The 23636-nt window shown below is 45.3% G+C and overlaps 1 protein-coding gene and 1 pseudogene across 13 annotated transcripts in view; both read right to left on the reverse strand.

The window, feature by feature from the left end:
• Positions 1-23636, reverse strand: part of TCF7L2 (transcription factor 7 like 2) — a 208272-nt gene that overhangs the window by 176857 nt on the left and 7779 nt on the right. The window lies entirely within an intron of this gene.
• LOC108542458 (40S ribosomal protein S15a pseudogene) lies at positions 6846-8049 on the reverse strand (annotated as a pseudogene).

Genomic DNA, 23636 nt, shown 5'->3' on the forward strand with positions numbered 1-23636 from the left:
GTCAAGAACAGGCAAATCCACAGTGATTGCCAGGGGCTGAGGGGAGAAGAAATGAGGAGTGACTGCTAATAGGTAAGGGAGGTTTCTCCTTGAGGGTAAGGAAAATGTCATGGAGTTAGATGATGTGGATGACTGCAAAGACCTGTGAATATATGGAAAATGACTCAATTGTACACCTCAAATCGGTGGATTTTATGGTTTCTAAATAACTCAGTAGAGCTGCTACTTTCTTTCTTTCTTTTCTTTTTTTTTTTTTTTTTGAGACAGTCTCGCTCTGTCGTCCAGGATGGAATGCAATGGTGCAGTCTCAGCTCACTGCAACCTCCGCCTCCCGGGTTCAAGCGATTCTCCTGCCTCAGTCTCCCAAGTAGCTGGGACTACAGGCGTGCGCTACCGTGTCCAGCTATTTTTTGTATTTTTAGTAGAGACAGAGTTTTACCATGTTGGCCAGGCTGGTCTCGAACTCCTGACCTCATGATCCACCCACCTTGGCCTCCCAAAGTGCTGGGATTACAGGCGTTAAGCCACCATGCCCAGCTGCTACTTTCCAAAAAAAGAAAGAACAGACCTGAGGTTTGGCCCACAACAGCTTGCGAGGCAAGAGGTGTCGTTTTTGCCCTGTCCCTCTCTTGTAGAGGGGACTCATCGTGCCAGCACTGTGTTTTAAGTGTGCGGTGGGATAACTTACAGATAACAATAAACCCAGGCGCACCCTGAGGAATCTAACAACCTATGTACAGAGGCCCAGTGCAAAGCAGAAGCAGGAGACAGCCCATGGCAAAAGCATTTTCTTTTCTTCTTTTTTTTTGAGATGAAGTCTCGTTCTATCATCCAAGGTGGAATGCAGTGGCGCAATCTCAGCTCACTGCAACTTCTGCCTCCTGGGTTCCAGTGATTCTCATGCCTCAGCCTCTCGAGTACGTGGGACTACAGGCGCCCACCACTACGCCCGGCTAATTTTTGTAATTTTAGTAGAGACAGGGTTTTACCATGTTGGCCAGGCTGACCTCAAGTGATCCGACGGCCTCGGCCTCCCAAAGTGCTGGGATGACATGCATGAGCCACCGCGCCTTGCTGGCAAAAGCATTTTCACATGTGTGTTAATAAAGACCCATTCCCCAGGTCCTGCCCCTGGAAGACTCTGATTCACAAAATGGGGTAGGGAGAGGACACGTGACAAATCGCAGTTTTGAGAAAGTTAAGAATTACATGATCAGAAAAGTCAGGGGAACATTAGAAATACAAGAGAGTGGCCAGGCGTGCTGGCTCACGCCTATAATCGCAGCACTTTGGGAGGCCAAGGCGGGTGGATCACGAGGTCAGGAGTTCAAGACCAGCCTGGCCAAGATGGTGAAACCCCGTCTCTACTAAAAATACAAAAAATTAGCCAGGGACAGTGGCAGGCACCTGTAATCCCAGCTATTTGGGAGGCTGAGGCAGGAGAATTGCTTTAACTCAGAGGGCGGAGGTTGCAGTGAGCCAAGATCGCGCCACTGCACTCCAGGCTGGGTGACAGAGTGAGGCTCCATCTCAAAAAAAAATGAAAAAGAAAAAGAAATACAAGAGAGTAACACTGCATTCTGGAGTCACAGAGGAGGTCTGCTTGGCGGTCCAGTCCTCAGGAGGCGTTTCCAGGGGCCAGAACCAAAGCATGGAGTCTTCCTCCAGAAACTCCAACCACCTCCTATCCTGAGTCCTAGGACTCTCTCTCCCCTCCCAGGAGCTCCGAGCACTTGGCAAAGATAATGCAATCTTAGCACCCTGCAGCCTCCGGCTCCCGTAGGCCCTGCTGGGCAGGCTGCACTCCTTTTGATTCCAGAAATATTCGCCCAGCACTCGGGCAATTGGCAGTGAGCTGGAACTCGAACCCAGGAATCCCAACGCCCACAGATTCTCACCTCCAGCTCCAACAAAGGCCTCTCTGTCGGGTCTGGGTGTCTCCCGGAGGGCATGCATCCCTCCCAGGACTGGGGGGTGGAGGCGAGGGTGGCGTGCGGAATGGAATCTGTGCTACCGACGCACATTCACTGCTTCCCAGGTTGCCCAATCCCACTGCCTGAGGGGACGGATGGGCAGAGCTTTCTCTGCACTTGGCAAGGGGTGTCCTGGAGGAACTGAGGCCCTGGACCAGTCACACCCCTGCCCCTCACCCCTCCTCAGGCTTCACTGCTCTCTGAGTCCAAGGCCTGACCAACAGGCCGCCTGGAGTCTGCATCCTGCCAGGGTAACAGGGCTGGGAATGAACAACGGAGCTCTTGTTCAGACATGCTTTGTAGCCAATGAGGTTACCCTCTGGAAATACTTCTAAATAAATCCAAAAGCCAGCCCATCCTGAGGTCTATATGCAGCCTGGCTTTTGGTGCAGTGTACACCCTGGGGGCGTTTCACCCCTCCCTGGCCCCAACAGCCACCTCTATATGCAGCTCATTCCACCTTCACAGTGATGTTTCCTCAGGAATCAGAGGCAGAATCCATAGGTTCACCAGTGTAGGGCCGGGAAGCAGAGTGCCCCACGTGCCCTACTCCTTCCAAGCCTCCCTCCCCAAAAAGCACAAGGAGGCAAGGTCAGCTACAACTGAACAGACCGACAGGGGCCTTCTCCAGGGAAACAGCAGCCTGCGCTGTCTCTGCTCCAGATGTAACAAGCCCTGGCAGGATGGTGGGGACCATCTAAAGAGAGCTGGCTGTCCCTGTAGCAGCCTCTGAGCCTGACTCCCCTTGGCGGTGGCAGAGACTCACCCCATGGCTCTTCTCATCCTGGGGAAGGGGTTCCCCAGTTTCTTTTTTTTTTTTTTTTTTTTGAAATGTAGTCTCGCTCTGTTGCCCAGGCTGGAGTGCAATGGCGCGAACTCGGCTCACTGCAAGCTCCGCCTCCCGGGTTCATGCCATTCTCCTGCCTCCCGAGCAGCTGGGACTACAGGCGCCGGCCACCACGCCCGGCTAATTTTTATATTTTTAGTAGAGACAGGGTTTCACCGTGTTAGCCAGGATGGTCTCGATCTCCTGACCTTGTGATCCACCCACCTCGGCCTCCCAGAGTACTGGGATTACAGGCATGAGCCACCAGTGCCCGGCCAGGGTTCCCCACTTTCAAACCACTCAGGAGCCTGGGGGTACAACCTCACATACATACAGGATTCAACCCCCCTAGTAAGATCTCTGTTAGCTTCCCCAGTTCCCAGAGAGGGGAAGTGGGTCCCCAAAGGTGCTGAGAGAAGCCAGGCGGTCCGAGTCTGGTCCACCACTTTGGCATGTCCACTCCACCTGGCAAGAAGGGATCCAGAGGCTGAGAGTTCCCAAGGAAGGCTGCAGAGCTCACCTCTGGAAGAAGAATTCCAGGGAGAGAGGCAGTCCTGAGCTGGAAAAATAGGGATTTCAACACCAACTGACCAAAACACCAACGGATCGGTCTCCAGTTGAAAAGCCTGTCTAGTGTAGCATTTTTCTCCCCAGAGAGCTTCCATCGAACAGTCTCTCTTGGCATTCAAAACCCGTTGAGATGAGTAAGGAAATGTTATTACCATTTTAAAGGTGAGAAAGTGGCTTGGCCATGTAAAAGACCTATAAGCAGCTAGCTAGCTAATTGTTTTATTTTTTATTTATTTATTTATTATTGAGACAGGGTCCCACTCAGTCACCCAGGCTGTAGTGCAGTGGCACAATTACGGCTCACTGCAGCCTGGACCTCCTGAGCTCAATCGTCTGCCCACCTCAGCCTCCTGAGTAGCTGGGACCACAGGCATGCACCACCATGCCCAGCTAGATTTGTTTAGTTTGCAGGGACAGGGTTTTGCCATGTTGTCTAGGCTGGTCTCAAATTCCTGGGCTCAAGCAATCCACCCGCCTCAGCCTCCCAAAGTGCTGGGATTACTGGCATGAGTCATGCGCCTGGCCAACTAGCTAATTTTTTTTTTTTTTTTTTTTTTTTTTTTTTTGAGACGAAGTCTTGCTCTGTCGCCCAGGCTGGAGTGCAGTGGCCGGATCTCAGCTCACTGCAAGCTCCGCCTCCCAGGTTTACGCAATTCTCCTGCCTCAGCCTCCCATGTAGCTGGGACTACAAGCGCCTGCCACCTCGCCCAGCTAGTTTTTTGTATTTTTTTAGTAGAGACGGGGTTTCACCGTGTTAGCCAGGATGGTCTCAATCTTCTGACCTCGTGATCCGCCCGTCTCGGCCTCCCAAAGTGCTGGGATTACAGGCTTGAGCCACCGCGCCCGGCCTAAACTAGCTAATTTTTTAGCAACCTTTAGGCTCTTGAGATTGTCTCTGCCCAAAAACTTACGGGACGGGGATGTATGCTGGGGAAAAGGTTGGGGGAGAAAAAAAATTTTACAAACCTGAACTGCTCTGATATTGAATGAATATAATTAAAAGTATACCCTCCAAGCAACAGGAAAAAATAATTCATGTGTCTAATCTGAGATACCCTGGAAACTTGCAGGAGGACAATCACAAATAAAACACTCCTGGTCCCCACTGCTATGTGTCGAATTCCATGAAGAAATGACTGTGGCCATGTGCAGGAGTCCTAAGAGGCAGGCAATTGTCTTTATATTATTAACAGTAATGGGAAACGTACTACCAGGAATAATCATTTCTGCATCGTGCCAACCTGAACTTCCATTTCACTGTATGAGCTGCTGGGCATCAAAGCCAACACATTCGCAGAAATGCTCAAGGAAAGAAGGAGGGGGAAGAGAAGAAAGCCCAGCCTTCTGCCCACCACCCTCCCCTCACCCCATCTATTAGAAAATCTATTTCTAAATAAATCATGAGGAAGCCCAATCTGCAAAATATTCCATAGTGCTAGGTGAGGCAGAACCCCCCTGAAACATCACAACATTTTAGATCTGAATCTCAGCATTTCATCTACCCCACCTTGGTCCAAATTAAATGAAATGCTATCACGCTGCTGTGTTTTAAAACAGTGTCCGAGAAGGTAGAAAAGGTTACCCACAGCAAGCAAGGACTGCCATCCTCACCATAGCAACGCGCCTATTTATAATATGGTCTACCTGCATCAAAGGCTTGTGCAGACACTCAAGGCAAGTCTAGTGCTACATCCCAGCCCGAAGATGAAGCCGCAAACTCTCATGAGCATGTCAATGAAACACTTCCAATTACATTACATGCCACAATTATTAGCATTGACTAGCAATTTTTTTTTCTTCCTGCTCATATAAGAGTAAAGAGGAAGATGAATTAAGACAGTTTCTAGGACATAGTAGAAACCCAGCACGTGACTTTATAAAGTGTTTTGGCTTTTTTTTTTTTTTTTTTTAATGGTTAACTCCAGAGGCAGACACAGGAAAGGGGGGTTGCTAAGGAAAGCCAGACCTGAGGCTGCAAGTCCTCACTAATGTCACGTGCAAGGCCTCAGTCACTCCAGCCAGAGAGAGAAATTCCAGAGTAACCCAACTTCAGGTCTACACTGGACCTTGGAAAAAAGAGGCTTTCATTTTAGAGGGAGACACAGGAACCTACATCTGATTACTCACTTGCAAAAAGATTCTGATTCACCTTGAGGGTCCATGTTAGCATTCTCAAAGAGAAACCCACCTCGATTCCCAGCAGCTGCCTCTCCCTTTGCATGTCAACGTAGCAACCACAGAGCATGACAGAACCCGAGCCTCAGACACGGCCCAGACTCAAACTCCAGTGCGGTCACTTGTTAGCTATGTATCCCTGGGCAAGTCCCCTACCTTCTTTGAAATTCTGTTTTCTTATCTGTATAATGGGGATGATGTTTAAAGGTGTTGTGAGTGTTACGTGACAATATATAGAGAATGTTCATATAGAGAGAAACTGGCAGATAGAGCTCAAAAAACACCTATTCTTTTTTCTTGTTGCTATTATTTCTGGAGGAATGATTGCTGAATAAACAAAGCGTGAGTTCCTACACAAAATAGAACCACAAGAGGACCTCAAAAATGTGAGCTTTCCCCTCTCTTAACATGCACATCACAGAATAATGCCAGTCCCATTTCATAGCTGGAAAAATTAAGCCTAGGCTCATATTTGCATCAGTGATATACAGAAAGGAAACTAAAAGGAAATTAAAGGGTGAGTGGCCCACTTGGCCTATCTCCAAAAGGAACCACTGATGGGAGGCAGGTAGAGAGTGATCCACGCTATTCTCATTTAGTCAAGCGGAAGAAAGATAAAAAGGACGCCTTGAGCCAAGGTAAGTGGTACATAAGACAGAAGCTCAAGGCCGGGCGCGGTGGCTCAAGCCTGTAATCCCAGCACTTTGGGAGGCCGAGACGGGCGGATCACGAAGTCAGGAGATCGAGACCATCCTGGCTAACATGGTAAAACCCCGTCTCTACTAAAAAAAAATACAAAAAACTAGCCGGGCGAGGTGGCGGGAGCCTGTAGTCCCAGCTACTCGGGAGGCTGAGGCAGGAGAATAGCCTAAACCTGGGAGGCGGAGCTTGCAGTGAGCTGAGATCCGGTCACTGCACTCCAGCCCGGGCGACAGAGCAAAACTCCGTCTCAAAAAAATAAAAAAAATAAAAAAAATGAAAAAAATAAAAAAAAGACAGAAGCTCAAAACAACACATGGGCTGGGTGCGGTGGCTCACACCTGTGATCCCAACACTTTGGGAGGCTGAGGCAGGCGGACCACCTGAGATCAGGACTTCAAGACCAGCCTGGCCAACGTGGCGAAACCCCGTCTCTACTAAAAATACAAAAAATTAGCCAGGCCTGGTGGCAGGCACCTGTAAATCTCAGCTACTTGGGAGGCTGAGGCAAGAGAATTGCTTGAACCCAGGAGGCAGAGGTTGCAGTGAGCTGAAATCGACCCACTGCACTCCAGCCTGGGCAACAAGAGCAAGACTGTCTCAAAAAACACACACACACACACAGGATTCACAGTCCCCAACACCCTCCTCTGATAAGTGTTATCTTTTTCCCAGTAAACTGTACATTCCTAAAGGGCAAGGGGATGTCGCTGTGTCTAGGTATCCTAGGGTACATTACAGATCCTAAATAAGTATTTGTTTCTGGTGCGGGTTTTTTTCCCCACTGAGGCATTTTTATTTATTTTTTTTTTAATTATTTTTTTGCATGGGTGTATTACATCCCTAGAAAAAGAATCCCAGGCTTTTTCCTCCTGTGTGTTTTCATCTCGCCTCTTTGTGGTCCATGATGCCAGCTGAGGTCAGCACAATGCAAGCCAGCTGCCGGGACAGGAGCAGATGGTTCTGCCATCTTTCTAGATCTTTGAGCTGCACATCACATCTCCACAGCTGGCCACTTCACACTTGTTTAACCTGCCTGTGAGGTTCATCACAATCTTCCCTGCTCCATGATGATCAATAATTTGAAATTCGTCAATGCACCCATGCTTCATCATCACACTTAGAAACTGGACGACTGTGGAGCTCCACCTATGAAGAACCTGGTGTTTGCTTCTTTTTCCCGCATTGTTGATGCTCTTGAGAGCATCCACCAGGACATTCACATACACCATTATGGTAGAAAAAGGAGATTTGTTTCTTTTGAATGCATTTGGGGAAGAAAAAAAAAAAGCGAGTTTCTGCTTCCTGGAAGGTCCCCAGAAGTGGCCTCTTATTCAAAAAGCAAAAGATACAGTATCATTTCATTATCACAACAATCCTTGGAGGGAGACAGTTTTAGTGTGCCTATTTTACAGACAAGGAAACTGAGATTTATTTGCTGCAGGTCATATAAAGTCAAATAGTAGCAAAGCTAGGATTCAAAGACAGGTCTAACTCTACAGTCAAGCTCTTAACTATTTCCTTTATCTTGATGTTTCTCTTGGCACATTAAGTGAATCTCGAATAGCTCTTAGCTACCAGGAGATGCTCAGTAAGTATTTTTAAAATAGAAACAAAAGAAACGAACAACTCAGGTTGTCGGGTTGTTGTATCCAGTACCCACAAAAGCCTAGATGACCAGAGCAGAGAATGCTTCACCTTAAGCCTTGCAAATGACATGAGAAATTCTTCACAGCAGACATTCTGGAAAGAATTCAATGCATGTCTTCACCCACCAATATCTGCAAGAAAAAGCCCAGGAACAAAAACAGTGACATGAAACAGGCTGGACTTGTTCAGGTCCAGGTATTAAAATTATACTGAACTAGAAGCTTCCAAATCAGGGATCCAGTATCCCCAAAGAAAAAGGAGAAGGGGGTGAGTACAGCTCCCACTTGAGTGGGGTTCTCAAACATGACACTTTCTCAAAATCTTCCCAGGGAGGTGTGGAGGCTGCAAGAAAGGGAGGTACACAGAAAATGCTCTAATACATCCTCTTAACCACAGCCTGAGCATTTTTCCACCAGAGAGATACACCAAGTGCAACAACAGTGACTTATAAGTGTGCAGACCGATTATAGCTTTACTTTCAAAAGAGCTTTGATTGATCTTTTTTGATAGACCTGAAATAAATTAAACTAGATTGACTCACTTGAGAATGGACTCTAATCCCTTAGTCAGATCCCGGAGAACTCAAACCAAACCAGCTGTTAATTTAGGCTTTATAAGATAAAGCATGAGAAATCCAAGTTGATGTACCCCAGAGCAAAGCTTACATCATCTCTGTAAGCAATCAACTCACTGCTTCTTTTAGGAACTAATCAGTTCTTGGGTAAGTGGGTGCCAAGCCTGTACTCTCAGAGCGAAACAAGCTCCAAGAAAGGAGGAAAGGCGAAAGAGGAAGAGAGAGAACCCAAGAAACATCTATTGACTCACTCCCCCATGCAAGCTCGAAACCAACCCAAGACATTTTCATGTTGCTTTCCCAAGTCATCTGTCTCCTGCTCCATAAACAGCCAATGGCTTGACCAGAGCCTGAGTACCCACATAACCACCAAGAAAGAGGAATTGGCTAAGGCTCTTAGAGTTTCTGTAAAGGTGGGGGTGGGGATGCAGAATTACTCAGGAAAATATTCCCCACTACTTTTTTACTCCCTCATCTTTGAAGATCACACTGGCCCCTTCATCTTTGCTTCTGGGTGCCTTTGATTTGAATATAGAAATTCCAAAGCTTTCAAGTGAAGTGGTGGCTGCCCATGGCACTAATAGAGTTAACAAGAACACACACACACACACACGCGCACACACACACACACACACACACACACACACACTCTGCAGGCTTCTTTCCAAGCAAAACGCTGCTCACTAACAGGCAGCCCTCCCGACTTCTACCAGCATTTTTTGGAAAGGGATTAATGCCTCCATCCCAAGTGAAGGGGGGGCATTCACCTCTAGGGGACCCCACCCACAGCCTCGCCCCAGGAAGCTCCAATCCAGGACCCTTCCTCCCAAAAAAAAGCAAGGTTGCCAGCCCCTTGCTCCTAAACAATGATGTTTCATATAACACTCTGTTGACCGAACATAAGGGGATCAAGAATTGAAATCCAATTTAAGGAATTATGGTGCCTTCAGACTGTTTTTCCTCAACAATGAAAAAAGACAGGCATGTTGTTTCTGGACTTAGGCCAGAAGAAACTGATCCTTGTAGTAATACAAGAAAAAAGAAAGAAAGAAAATGTATGTGTTTATGTATTACATGTCTTGGGGGAGGGGGGTCACTAAAATAAGAGTGAAAATAGGTAGCAAATGAATTTGTTTCATTCCATGGAAGGATCCTGAAGTTTATTTGAAAGCCCTATTTTGATGTCCATCTGACAAGGAGAATAGGGTTCATCTCATACAACTTCAGAGAAGCAGAAGAAATTTAACCAGAAGAGATGGAAGTTTTAAAAGACAGGGAAACCAACCCCAAAGTAGCCACTTGCCTTCCCTAGAAGCAGAAGGAACCAAAGTACCCCAGCAACTGCTAGAGCCTACCAGGATCCCAGGTATCATTTCCTTTCCAATAAAGTAACCACCGCTGCTCCTTCCTTAGTGTGGGCCATTGTGTCAGCGCTGTGGCGCTGTACATGTTATCCCATTTAATCCTCCGAGAGAGGTCTTATCCCCATTTTACAGATAAAACTAAGGCTCAGGGTGGTCCCACAGGCAATAAACGGACACTGCTGACTTGAGTCCCCAGCTACAACTGACTTCAGTGCCAAAGCGCTGTATCCATCATCCCAGAACGCCTCCTTATCACAACAAAAATGCTTAACTTCAGATAAAACAACACTTTTATGGCTTCTAATTAATTTGTCTTACCACTGCATCCATCCTGTAGAGGCATTTCACAGATGGGCAAACCAAGACCCAGAGAACCAGCTATCTGCAGCCAGACAATTTAGTAGCAGACCTAGGAGTGTTCAGAGCTCCTGGGCCCCTAACTTCAATTATTAAGCTTCATCCTCTCCCTTAATTAATTCTTCCCCACTGCCATACACAAAGACATGGTTCTCCCCAGAGAAAAATGCCTCATCTCACAATGCACTGCCTGGGGAAATCGTTTTGTTGTTGGTATTAATTTTTTTTAGAGGGAGGGGACTTAAAAGGGGTGGGGGGGACTACGCGATTAAGTAAATTAAGACATTTCTGATAGGTAGGGAATAAATCATCACTTAGAGGAACTAACCAATTAAAGAGGTAAGGCACTGCTCTTGCTAAAAAGCCATGCCATCAGCCAGAATGCCGGGGACAAATTAGAGTGAAGGAGGGGAGGAAAACAGGCCTTCTGCAGCCTGAGGCCACTGAACAGCTACAGAGTTCTGGCAAATGCCAAAAACAAAAACAAACAAAAAACAACAACAACAAAAAAAAACCATAGCTTTCTGATTCGCAAAGCCTGCTGAAATACAAGTCTTTCTTCTTCTGAAGGGGGCTGGGGAAGGGTAGGAGGGTGTAACCTACTGTTTTACAGTTCCCCAAGCCAAAAGGAGGTTAAGTGTGGGGGGAAAGTCTACTGACCAACACTGCTTTCTGATTTATCTTTTCATTTTGGCTTCTGAAAGGCTAAAGACAGATAGCAATAAATAGATCCCAAAGCACTGTGTTTTAATTTAGCCTGCTGCAAATGAAGGAGGTTTGAACTGTACCTTCTGGAATCAGAAGGTGTTAAGAAAATAATGGTTGCTTTCAAGTCGACTGGGAGAATCAAAGTTATTTCTTCACCACTCTTGAAAATAAATCATTCTGGACAAGCTCCCTACTGCATCGCTGTCATCTAAGTTTATGTGTGAACAGGCCTGGGTTCGTGGCCACTAACTGACTTCTTGCTCAGGAGGTCTCTCTTGTGAACACACAAGAAAGTTCCAGCAAGCTGACCTATGCTGTGCGCACAGACTCACATGCAGTGACACCAGTGCCTTCTCCCATACGATACAGGCACCCAGGGACCCTGGAGCAGTTAGCTTCCAATCACAAGTTCCAAAGGTCTCCTGTCCCTAGTAACCAACTAACACCACATGTCTTTGAGGCAAACTGGAGACTGTTACACGGTTATTACAAACTCAGACAAACAATAGCTTGACCACAGAGGCCCAAGGAAAACCCCACATAAAGAAAGAAAGGAGTGTTAATAGGTTTGCAAGGCAGGAGGCAGACCTCTGCCTTTTGAGAACTGAAAAGGATGACTTTTAACTTTATTTATTTATTTAAATTTTTTTTTTTTTTTTTTGAGACGGAGTCTCGCTCGTCACCCAGGCTGAGTCAGTGGTGCGATCTGGCTCCACTGTAAGCTCCGCCGCCCAGGTTCCCGCCATTCTCCTGCCTCAGCCTCCGAGTGCTGGGACTACAGGCACTTCCGCCACCACGCCCGACAATTTTTGTATTTTAGTAGAGACGGGTTTTCACCATGTTAGCCAGGATGGTTTTGATCTCCTGACCTCATGATCCACCCGCCTCAGCCTCCCAAAGTGCTGGCATTACAGGCGTGAGCTACCATGCCGGGCCTAAATTTATTTTTTAATGAAGTACTGAGCAACAGAAATCTGACCAAAAAAAAACAAAACAAAACAAAGACAGAGTAGACGTTACAACCAAAAGGCCACAAATTCCCATCTTGCTGTCAGTAATTTCATGCTCATCAGAAGCTAAATGAATAATTTTAAGTCCCATCTCATCCCCAGGCTTTTTGGTTTCCCTCCATGGGGAGACAAATGACATCACAGCATGGACTCTTTCACCCTAACTCTCTTCAAAGGGTATTCTGGGGTCAGGCATGGTGGCTCACACCTGTAATCCCAGCACTTTGGGAGGCCGAGGTGGGCAGATCACTTGAGGTCAGGAGTTTGAGACCAGCCAGGCCAACACGGCGAAACCCTGTCTCTACTAAAAATACAAACATTAGCCGGGCACGGTGGCGGGCGCCTGTAGTTCCAGCTACTTGGGAGGCTGAGGCAGGAGAATTGTTTGAACCCAGGAGGTGGAGGCTGCAATGAGCCGAGATCGCACCACTGCACTCCAACCTGGGCAAGAGAGTGAGACTCCATCTCAAAAAAGAAAACAAAAATAAAGGGTATTCTGGGCTACTCTTATTCAGGAGAAACAACTCAAGTCCAGATTCTGCTGTGAGGTACTGAGGAAGGGGGGGAAAAAGAGATATGCACCACAATATATCACCACTTATAAGCTTGGCAAGAGTTTTAATAACAACTGTGTTGCCGGGAGTGGTGGTTCTCGCCTGTAATCCTAGCACTTTGGGAGACCGAGGCAGGTGGATCACGAGGTCAGGAGTTCAACACCAGCCTGGCCAACATGGTGAAACTCCATCTGTACTAAAAATACAAAAATTAGCTGGGCGCGGCAGTGCAGTAGTGGCCACCTGTAATCCCAGCTACTCAGGAGGCTGAGGCAGATGAATTGTTTGAACTCGGGAGGTGGAGTTTGCAGTGAGCAGAGATTGCGCCACTGCACTCCAGCCTGGGCGACAGAGTGAGACTCCGTCTAAAAAGTAATAACAATAACAATAATAATAATAATAATAACAACAACGTGTTAGGGTCATCAGCTGTCCCAGTTTGCCTGGAAACACCCCACCGGAAATAGTCATAAACCCAACAAGCCTTTCTTATGTGTCAAGCACTGGACTAGGCCCCTGTGACAGAGCCTCACATGAATCCCCGTGATAGACCAATCTTCTAAGTAAACCTGCTTTTCACAGATGAGAAAATAGAGCCACATAGCAATTAAGTGATCTGCCCAATTAAAACGTTTCAGCCTTCGTTATTTTAAAAAAAAAAAAAAGTGGTGGAAATTAAATACTGGGATAAAGAAAAGTTCATACTTCATGGAGAAATTCTGACCTGGAAACTAGTTAATGAGGAAAAATATTCTCTCCCAAAGGAGATGACAGAAAAGCGGGGAACCAGGAGAAATACATAGAACAGGAAGATCAATCACAAGTTGATCTAGATGTTTCCAAAATAGTCCACAGAGGTATTACATAAGAAGCAAAGACAGAGGGAGAAGAATCCCCAGGTGGGGAGCCTGTGAGTTAGCAGGACGGGAGCAATGACTCTGCAGTCACTGCAGTGTCAATATTCCCGGGGGCTGGCATGCTGGCGCTGCCCTGCCTGAGACTTCCACCAGCCAGGAGTCCTGGTCACTTTGGTTCCCACGCAGCCAAACGCATGAGCTGTGATGGCAAAGGGAAACCACAAACCATGACCGAAACAGAAGTCAGATCGAAAGATAAAAATCCACTCTCAGGGCGAAAGAAACGATAAGAGAACCACTGAGGCCGAAATCAAAACCATATCTGCTTTGCATGTGGCATGTGGTTTTCTGTGTGTACTTTTTACAAGTTACATCATTGGTTCCCATCACAGTTAAGTCATCGTTGGGCTCCTTTCACTGCTATGCAAACTTGGTGGCTGGAGATGATCTTGGCCAAAAATTCCAAAGAGGGTGGTGGTAAGAAACACCACACTCTCAATTTATGACTATTAAATAAACAGTTAAGGATGGCGGAGGTACCAACTCCATCAGCAAAAACTACCTTGATGCTTTTCCTAAACGATCCTAAAATGACAAAATCATGTCAGGAGTATTAGGATTTATTTTCTGATAGAGATAAACTGGCAAATTTAACCAAGCTGAAAAGTCACCCAATCAAAACACAGTTTCTCCCCCCTTTTTTTTTTCCTTTTTTTTTTTTTTTTTTTGAGGAGGGGTCTCTTCCAAGGAAAGGGGCCCATCACATTATTGATGCCCTTTACTTGCTCAAATTCAAGCCCTGAATGCCAATTCTTCAGACAGAAACAGCTTCACAAATCATATCTTCTGTGAGGAGACATTTCTCATCTGCTTTCACCATCATGAAAATGTAGCAACAGTGACAAGTGACAAGAAAACACAAACCGGAGCAGGCTGCCTAAAACATACTGGTGGGTTTGGTAAGAATGTCCTTAGCTTAGGGGCACTTTCAAATCTTCCTTTAAGTTCTCTTTCAAGAAAAAAGTGTCTTTATACATTGCTTCAATGATTTTTTTTTTTTAATTAACAGGAAACTCTTGGCTTCTTCAGCAATTATTAAGAAACAAATGCTGCTGGATTCCAGAATAAAAACTAGTGACTTAAGACCAGGAGGAGGGAAGCAGGGGAGGTTTGTTTTTGATTTTTAAGGATAAGAATCTAGTTGCGAACGTTGTGACTCCCAGAACACTCCTGAATAGAGTCTGATACATTTCATAAATCAATCAAGCCCTTATCTAGATAACTCACTATTTCATTTCTGCATCAAATTAAATAGTCCTAGGTCATTTGCTATATATTTATATATTAGAAGCTAATCCAAAGGACAAAAATTCCTCTCTGCACATTTCTGCAAGATTTCAGCTTTGCTACTACATCAGAAAGCAGTAAGCTCAGCAGGACAAAAACCACAGAAGGCCCTGAAAAGACTTGCCCCCAACATACATGGGCCATTCTAACCCGCAAAGCGGAGGCTTTCTTTTCCTTAAGGGTCTGTTCTCCAGAAATTCCCTTATTCACTGCCTGTCCAGTTCACACTGTCTATATCCCACCTTCAGGAGTATAAATCTGACAAATGCTTTTGAGCCAAACCAGACAGAGTCCCCCATAAAACTCACGGAACACAAGAGATACTTCTTTCAGCACAAATACCTTCAGATTTGGAAGCACATCCTGATATGTTTCTTCCAAGTTCATTTAATGAATAGTACTTACTTGTTCTTAAATGATTTGGAAGACTCCCATTGGGCAGGTCAAACCAAGGGCTAAATGTGCTGGGGCTTTTTGGTGGAGATGCTCATTTAAATTTTCTCAAAGTACTTTACGTACATTCTCCTGGTAACTAGATTAGAAAATTCAGATTCTCAGAATTCACAGTGTTGAAACATAACTGCGAGGTCTTCGTTTATTATCATTCTTTTTTTTTTTTTTTTTTCTGAGACAGGGTCTTGCTCTGTCGCCTAGGCTAAAGTGCAGTAGCGCCATCTCCCTTTACTGCAACCTCCACCTCCCAGTTCAAGCAATTCTCCTGCCTCAGCCTCCCCAGTAGTTGGAATTACAGGCGCATGCCACTACACCCACCTAATTTTTTGTATTTTAAGTAGAAATGGGATTTCACCATGTTGGCCAGGCTGGTCTCCAACTCCTGACCTCAAGTGATCCACCTGCCTCAGCTTCCCAAAGTGCTGGAATTACAGTCGTGAGCCACCGCACCCAGCCTATTGTCATTCTTGTACTGGTTCTTCAACTAAGCTGACACTTGGAGAATGCCAGAAAGTGGTAAAAAAAAAAAAAAAAAAAAAAAAAATCCTAACAAATTTGACTCTGGGACAAAAGATGTGCCCAGAATGGGCACTCAATGTGCACCATGACCTCATACAATGAACTGTCCCCAGTTACAGAAAAAAAAACCCTAGGGCTTTAACCTCCACTTACACCCAGCACTCCCAATCATTAGATATATGGGTACTGAGGTAAGAGTGCACAACCATGAATGTCTTGGCGGTCTATTGCCAAGCTCCTTATGCACTCCAGTCTTTTAAGTTCTCCTTTCAACAGGCAAAGTCTCCAAGGCCAGTCCATTCCACAAAAGAAGAAAACCCCCCAAACCAAAAGAGAAAAAGAAACAAACAACACCAACATACCAGGGGGCTTTAGCACCTCCTCCCCACATAAAAGAGAGCTGGAGTCTCCTAAGAACATCCTTGGCAAAACCAACAATGTAGGAGTAGGGATAAAAACTGGAATCATATATCGTTATATAAAAATCACAAAATTTGGCTGGGCACAGTGGCTCATGCCTGTAATCCCAGCAGTTTGTGGAGGCTGAGACGGGCATGATCATGAGGTCAGTTGAGATCGATGACCCTTATCCTGGCCTAACATGGTGGAAACCTCGTCTCTACTAAAAACACAAAAAACTAGCCGGCGTAGGTGGCTGGGCGCCTGTAGTCCGCTACTCCGGAGGCTGAGGCAGGAGAATGGCGGTGAACCGGGAGGCGAAGCTTGCCAGTGACCAAGATCGCATCCACTGTACTCCATGCCCCTGGGGCGACAGAGCGAGACCCTGTCTGGAAAAAAAAAAAATAAAAAAAAAATCACAAAATCCTGGGAATGATATGAGGTCCTCATATATCCTAATGAGTTTGAGGTACAGAAAACACCAATATCGCCGGGCGCGGTGGCTCACGCCTGTAATCCCAGCACTTTGGGAGGCCGAGGCGGGCGGATCACAAGGTCAGAAGATCGAGACCACGGTGAAACCCCGTCTCTACTAAAAATACAAAAAATTAGCCGGGCGCAGTGGCGGGCGCCTGTGGTCCCAGCTACTCGGGAGGCTGGGGCAGGAGAATGGCGTGAATCCGGGAGGCGAAGCTTGCAGTGAGCCAAGATCTCGCCACTGCATTCCAGCCAGGGGAACAGAGCGAGACTCCGTCTCAAAACAAAAGAAAGAAAGAAAACACCAATATCTAGCTCTGAAAACTGCCTCTCAAATTCAATGCTTTCATTCACCTAATCAGTATATATTAAGCACCTACTATGCGCAAAGCTGGGTCACCACTTAGTAGCTATTAAAAAATAGAGAGGGAGATTTTTAAACAGACAAGACCTTCTAGACTCCATTTCAAATATGCATAATACATATATTTCAAAACAATAATCCCTCTTAACTGCTTTCCAATAGAGAATCAAATGCCCCAAGATATCAATTTAAATGTAACTGTCCTTTTTCTTTCTTTCTTTCAAATCATCATTAAGCTTTCTGGCAAGAGCTTTTTCTAGGCCTCCTGTTACAAGGCTTAGCAGACTCCATAATGGTTTCAGGGTCTAGAAATAGAGAAAGGGAACCTCGAATTTTCTTTATGTTTTGAGCTGTCAATAGCATTTAGGAAAAACAACTCCTCTCCTTTCTGCTTCAAATGTTTTCCTTATTGGTTCATTTACACAGCGCTGCTCCCCAACAGCAGGCAGTACATCGTTTGGTCATTTCTGCCTTTCCCCGCCATTAGTGCAGGCTGCTGAGACAACACCCCAGCTGCCTCCCCCGAGTGGCCTGCGGCATCAGCACATCCCTTTCCCCCAAGTGGTCCCCCCTTTGACTAATGTTCACCAACACTCATACATCATTCCCAAATTGGTCCAAATGAATTAAACACAGCTCTGCTTAACATTATGAGATTTAAATGGATTTTCTCTCTACAGGTCTGCCCCATAATTGGGTTTATCCATCTTGTTGAAGTACAGTTTACACTTGCTAACATCACGCCAATTCAAGCTACATTTTCTGCTCCAGTGGCAGGAGCGAGGCAGATTTGTCATCGGATCATAACAGGTAATTCAAACAACAATTAGTTTGATGACGGTCCGTATGTCAATGTCTGCTCCCAGCAGCCTGGCTCACACCCTATGCTCTCTGTTCCTCAAGATGAATTGTCTTCACAATTCTTCAATTTCAATCATCAACAATGCTTACTGAATCAACTTAAAAACTATTGACACAAGACTTCTTCCCCACAGGGCAGCCTGGTGAAAAGAATCATCCGGTCCCCCTAGAATGGGCTACTATCACGCACATCCATTTTCAAGCCTTGGAAAATTTCTGATTTGCAACCAGAGTTATTTATCCTGGTGCTTCATCTCAACCTCAAAAATCAGGGAGGCACAAGGTTTGGGAATAGAAAAGAATGAATCTGTCTGTGCGGGCTCATCCATCCACAAGTAGAAAAACACCTTGTTTAAAATTTGTTTTGAAGTCCCCTGAGGAATGAATGACAATTGTCAAAGTGTATGAAAATATTATGATCTGACAAGTAATGCTGCCTGACATAAAAAAATAAAAAGTAATATTGCTTTTAAAAACCAACTAACCTCCAAGCATTCTGAAAATCATAAGATGATTATAGAAACAGAAACCAGTCCAACCATGGTTACCACTGTTTAGATGATGCCATAGTCACTAAGACAGCAGGGCAAATTCACGCACTGATGGAGAGCTGAAATCAAAATCTAAGATACGTGGAAAAGAACACCAAGTTGACAGAGGGGTTGAACACTCATCTCAAATTACCTGGCTGAGCACAAAACAAATTATTTTAGTCTTTCATATTATAAAAGGGGCTGTTATTTAAAATTTAAAAGCACACTTTGCTACCTCTAATATACACCTACCCCAATCTCACTTAAATACTGTTTCCTTTCTGCCCACAATTAGATATTTAAACACATTCACACCCCTAGTTGTACACCTACGATGTCCCAGGAATTAGTGCATGGTGCTACAGGGAACCAAATATGAGTAAAACACAATCTCTGAGTAAGACACAATCTCAGCCCTTCAGAAGTGCTTACATTCTAGTCAAATGTAACAAGAACCCAGCAAAAAATTTTCAGTGACACAAGAGAAATGCAAACAGCAACCACCAGGAATAAGAGTCATAAATCTTTGTTACCCAGCAAAGATAGTCCAAGTTATCAAATTCATCATGTGTGATATTCTTGACAGGAAATAAAAAATACACAATGCATGTTGGGATAAAGCATATTCTAAATGTGCAAACAAGTACTTCATAATCCTCAATGGTAAAAATAGCAGCTTACATTTATCAAGCACACTTCCTTGTATCATCATACTGTCCAGATCATTATATATCTTATCTTGTTTGATCTCCCAACTCTAGAAACAGGTACTGCCATTATCCCCATTTTATAGATTTAGGAAACTGAAGCTTAGCAGAGCAGAGACTCAAACCCAGATAGATACCTGACTCCAGAAGCAGGAACTATTCACCTCCACTTGCACCTGTTTCTTTAAAATGCAAAGGTAATGTAGTTTAATATCAATGGTAGGGTGCATGCTTTAAACTATTATACTGAGTCAGAGGTTCTCAACCAGGGGAAGATTTTGATCCCCAGGGGACATGTGGCAATGTCTAGAGAGATTTTCAGTTCTCACATTTTTGTTGGGGGTCAGTGGCATCGAGAGGGAAGAGGCCAATGAATGGTGCTAAATAAACACCCTACAGGCCGGGCATGGCGGCTCACGCCTGTAATCCCAGCACTTTGGGAGGCCAAGACGGGCAGATCACTTGAGGTCAGGAGTTCGAGAACAGCCTGGCCAAATGGTGAAATCCCATCTCTACTGAAAATACAAAAATTAGCCAGGCATGGTGGCGCATGCCTATAATCCCAGCTACTGGGGAGGCTGAGGTATGAGAATCCCTTGAACCCAGGAGACAGAGGTTGCAGTGATCCAAGATCACGACACTGCACTCCAGCCTAGGCAATAGAGTGAGACTCTGTCTCAAATAAAATAAAATAAAATACATAAAATTTAAAAGTAATCACCCTACAATGCACAAGATGGTCCCCTGCAACAAAGAATTCTCCAGCCCAAAATGTCAACAGTGCTGAGGCTGAGAAGTCCTACATTAAGTCATCCTATCTCATCCAGCCCCTACTACTAACCAAAGACACAGACATGCCAGTTTCCAGACCGAGCCTCAACCTGGGTGAAATGTGGTATAACCGAGTATTTCCCTAGCTGCACCCCTTAAAAAACTAGGATTTTGTGAAGATGCTTCAAAGACTCCACATATGTTTGATGCGAATGTTTCTTTTTATAACATATAAATATAGACATAATATAGTACATGTACCCACTTTTAAACTTTATTTTTACATTTCAATGTACTATTCATTAACTATTAAACACACTGCCATCCATCCAGTGGTTTTGGTGGAACCCCCAGGAATAAGTAATGCCATTTCTGTTTAATTGAAGCATATGCTAAAATTTCAAGGCAAACCAGTAAAAAAACGAAAAAGAAAGAAAAAAAAAGGAAGCAACCACTTAATCTGTTTGATCAGGATTTGATACCATGCAACCAAATCAAACTCAAGAAACAAATTAACTACTAAGCCTGATAAGCCTGTTAATGTCAGTCACAACCCATTTAGAAATTTCTGTGCTCAGTTAAACAATCCCATGATTTTCAGGGACTTTATAAAATAAATATTATAAAGCAGAATTTACAAAAGGAAGTTATGCTAAGAAAATACCAGCAGACGGCCGGGTGCGGTGGCTCATGCCTGAAATCCCACTACTTTGGGAGGCCAAGGTGGATGGATTACAAGGTCAGGAGTTCAAGACCAGCCTGGTCAAGATGGTGAAACCCCGTCTCTACTAAAAATACCAAAAAATTAGCCGGGCATGGTGGTGGGCACCTGTAATCCCAGGCACTCAGGAGGGTGAGGCAGATAATTGCTTGAACCCGGGAGGCGGAGGTTGCAGTGAGCCAAGATCGTGCCACTGCACTCCAGCCTGGGCAAGAGAGCGAGACTCATCTCAAAAAAAGAAAAGAAAATACCAGCAGCTGACTGCCATAGTAAGTCAGACCTCAAGGCCCACCTGCCGTGGCCCATAAGAGGCACACGTATGGCTGACAGGACAGTTGTTTTTTTTTTTCTTTCTGGTAGTTCCAGTTAAAGACTACCAGACATTCTCTCGGTATCCTCACCAGCCCTCTTCCGAACTAAGTACACTAATATGGTAGAGAATGAACAGATACAAATATCTCAACTCGTACAAATACAATGATATAATTAAAACAGATATAAGTTTTAAAATGATGTAAGTAAAAACGGTAAAACTAGACTGCTTTATTTTATCTGGCCAATGTAATCCAATTGCTATTGGCTTAGACAAGATGATAACCTCTCCTGGAAAGACAGAAAGAAATCCGTGTTGAAAGAAAGCTGCACTGGACTCCTGGATTTTTGTCTTGTCCTGTCTCCACCAAATGGGGAGACCTGGGACCAACCCATTCGCCTCCATGCACCTGTTTCCTTGCCTATTAAAATGGACTGTATCAGCCTGGGCAACAAGGCGAGACCCCGTCTCTACAAAAAAATTAAAAATTGGCAGGGTGCAGTGGCCCCCGCCTGTAATCCCAGTACTTTGGGAGGCCCAGGCAGGCAGATTATTTGAGGCAAGGGTTCAAGACCAGCCTGGCCAACATGGTGAAACCCCGTCACAACCAAAAATACAAAAATTAGCCGGGGCGTGGTGGCAAGAACCTGTAATCTCAGATACTTGGGAGGCTGAGGCAGCAAACAGCTTGAACCCAGGAGGCAGAGGTTGCAGTGAGCTGAGATGGCACAACTGTACTCCAGCCTGGGCAACAGAGTGAGACTCCATCTCAAAAATAAATAAATTAATTAATTAAAATTAAAACTAAAAAAACAAACCAATAAAAAAGGCCTACAACAGTAGTTCTCTAGTGTGACTATGTGCCTCAGAATCGTCCGGTGTGGGGAAGTGGTGGCAGATTCCAGGATCCCCTAGACCAGTGTGCCTCAACCCAGCCTGCTCACTAAAAGCTGGGAAGCTTTTGCAACCCAGGGATGCACAGGCCCCAACCCCCAGAGACGCTGACTCAGTTGATCTGGGGCAGGGCCTAGGCTGAATATTGTTCGAAATGCTTCCTGAGTGAGTGTAACCTAACAGTCCAAGCTAGGAACCCTTGCCCTAGTCCGGTGGTTCTCCAAGAGCTATCCCCAGAGAATGAACACAGCATTAATTAAAAGCTTGCAAATGTCAGGACCCGTTCCAAGCTTACAGAACCTGAAACCCTGGGGGTGGATTCCCAGTCTGCTCTCCGGGTGCCCTCCAGGTGATACTCGAGCTTGTGAAACACTGACCCAGTCCCTAAATGAGAATCTCCAAGGAATAGAACCCAGGATTCTGTACTTTTTAGCAGGTCCCACGTGATTCCTATGTGTGTTGCCCAGAAGGCTGGTTGGTAGCCACTGCTATATGGGAACCCCTAGACCCTTGTGAGCATTACTTTGAGCAGGCAATAGTTACCATAAGCCTATGTAGGACAGTCTTTCTCTCATCACACTGTCTGGGTTTGAATCCTAATTGGCCTTGGGCAAAATATCTCAGGTATGTGTTTCCTCATTTACAAAATGAGGATAATGGTGATAATACCAGTAACTACACCTTTCGAATTTCCCTCTGTGTTGTTATGAAGAATCAATAAAGAATTCACATATGCTGGGCACGGTGGATCACTCCTGTAATCCTAGCACTTTGGGAGGCCAAGGCAGGTGGATAGCTTGAGCTCAGGAGTTAGCGACCAGCCTGGGCAACATGGCGAAGCCCCATCTCCACTAAAAATACAAAACTTAGCCAGGTGTGGTGATGCACACCTGTAGTCCCAGCTACTCAAGAGGCTGAGGTGGGAGAATCACCTCAGCCCGGTGAGGTCAAGGCTGCAGTGAGCTACAATCACGCCACAGTACTCCAGCCTGGGTGACAGAGTGAGACCCTGTCTCAAAATAATAATAATAATTCACAAAAAGCACTTAACACTGGACCCCTCAAGAGAATTCAATAAGCATAAGCAGCGATTATTACTAACTATTGTTATTGCCTCTGACCCCAAAGTCTAAGCACATTATTGTCCAAGCTACTCTTCCACAAACAAATGCTTTTTCTCAAGCTTTGCAAAAGTATCTGGCTGTCTTCACATAAGAATGGGAAAATAAAGGCCTCAAAAACTCACAGGAACATAAGGGCAGTCCAATTTCTCATTCAAAATAAGAAAATGCTATCCCAATATAGTACTTAGCCAGCCCTCATTTTTTATTTGGCAAGTGAAAAGGACTGGGACAGCCAATAAATGATCAATTGATTGGTTTCAGAAGACTTTAAGGCAGCAATTCTCAAACTTCGGTAGGTTGAAAATCACAACCATGATTTAAAATGACGGCTGGTGGGAGGCTGAGGCAGGAGAATCACTTGAACTCAGGAGGCGGAGGTTGCAGTGAGCTGAGATCGTGCCACTGCACTCCAGCCTGGGCGACAGAGCGAGACTCTGTCTCAAAAAAAGAGAAAAAAAGATTACGGTCAGGCCCAGTGGCTCATACCTGTAATCCCAGCACTTTGGGAGGCCAAGGTGGATGAATCACCTGAGGTCAGTTGAGACCAGCCTGGCCAACATGGTGAGACCTCGTCTCTACTAAAAATACAAAAATTAGCTGGGTGTGGTGGCATGCACCTGTAGTCCCAGCTACTCAGGAGGCTGAGGCAGGAAAATTGCTTGAACCCGGGAGATGGAGGTTGCAGTGAGCCAAGATCACGCCACTGCATTCCAGACTGGGTGACAGAGCAAGACTCCATCTCAAAAAAAAAAAAAAGTAACTCCTGTCCAGACGTCGTGGCTCACACCTGTAATCCCAGCACTTTGGGAGGCCAAGGCAGGAGAATCACCTGTGGT

The sequence above is a fragment of the Rhinopithecus bieti genome, unplaced genomic scaffold (genome assembly GCF_001698545.2).
Source record: "Rhinopithecus bieti isolate Rb0 unplaced genomic scaffold, ASM169854v2 scaffold_21201, whole genome shotgun sequence".
Lineage (NCBI taxonomy): Eukaryota > Metazoa > Chordata > Mammalia > Primates > Cercopithecidae > Rhinopithecus > Rhinopithecus bieti.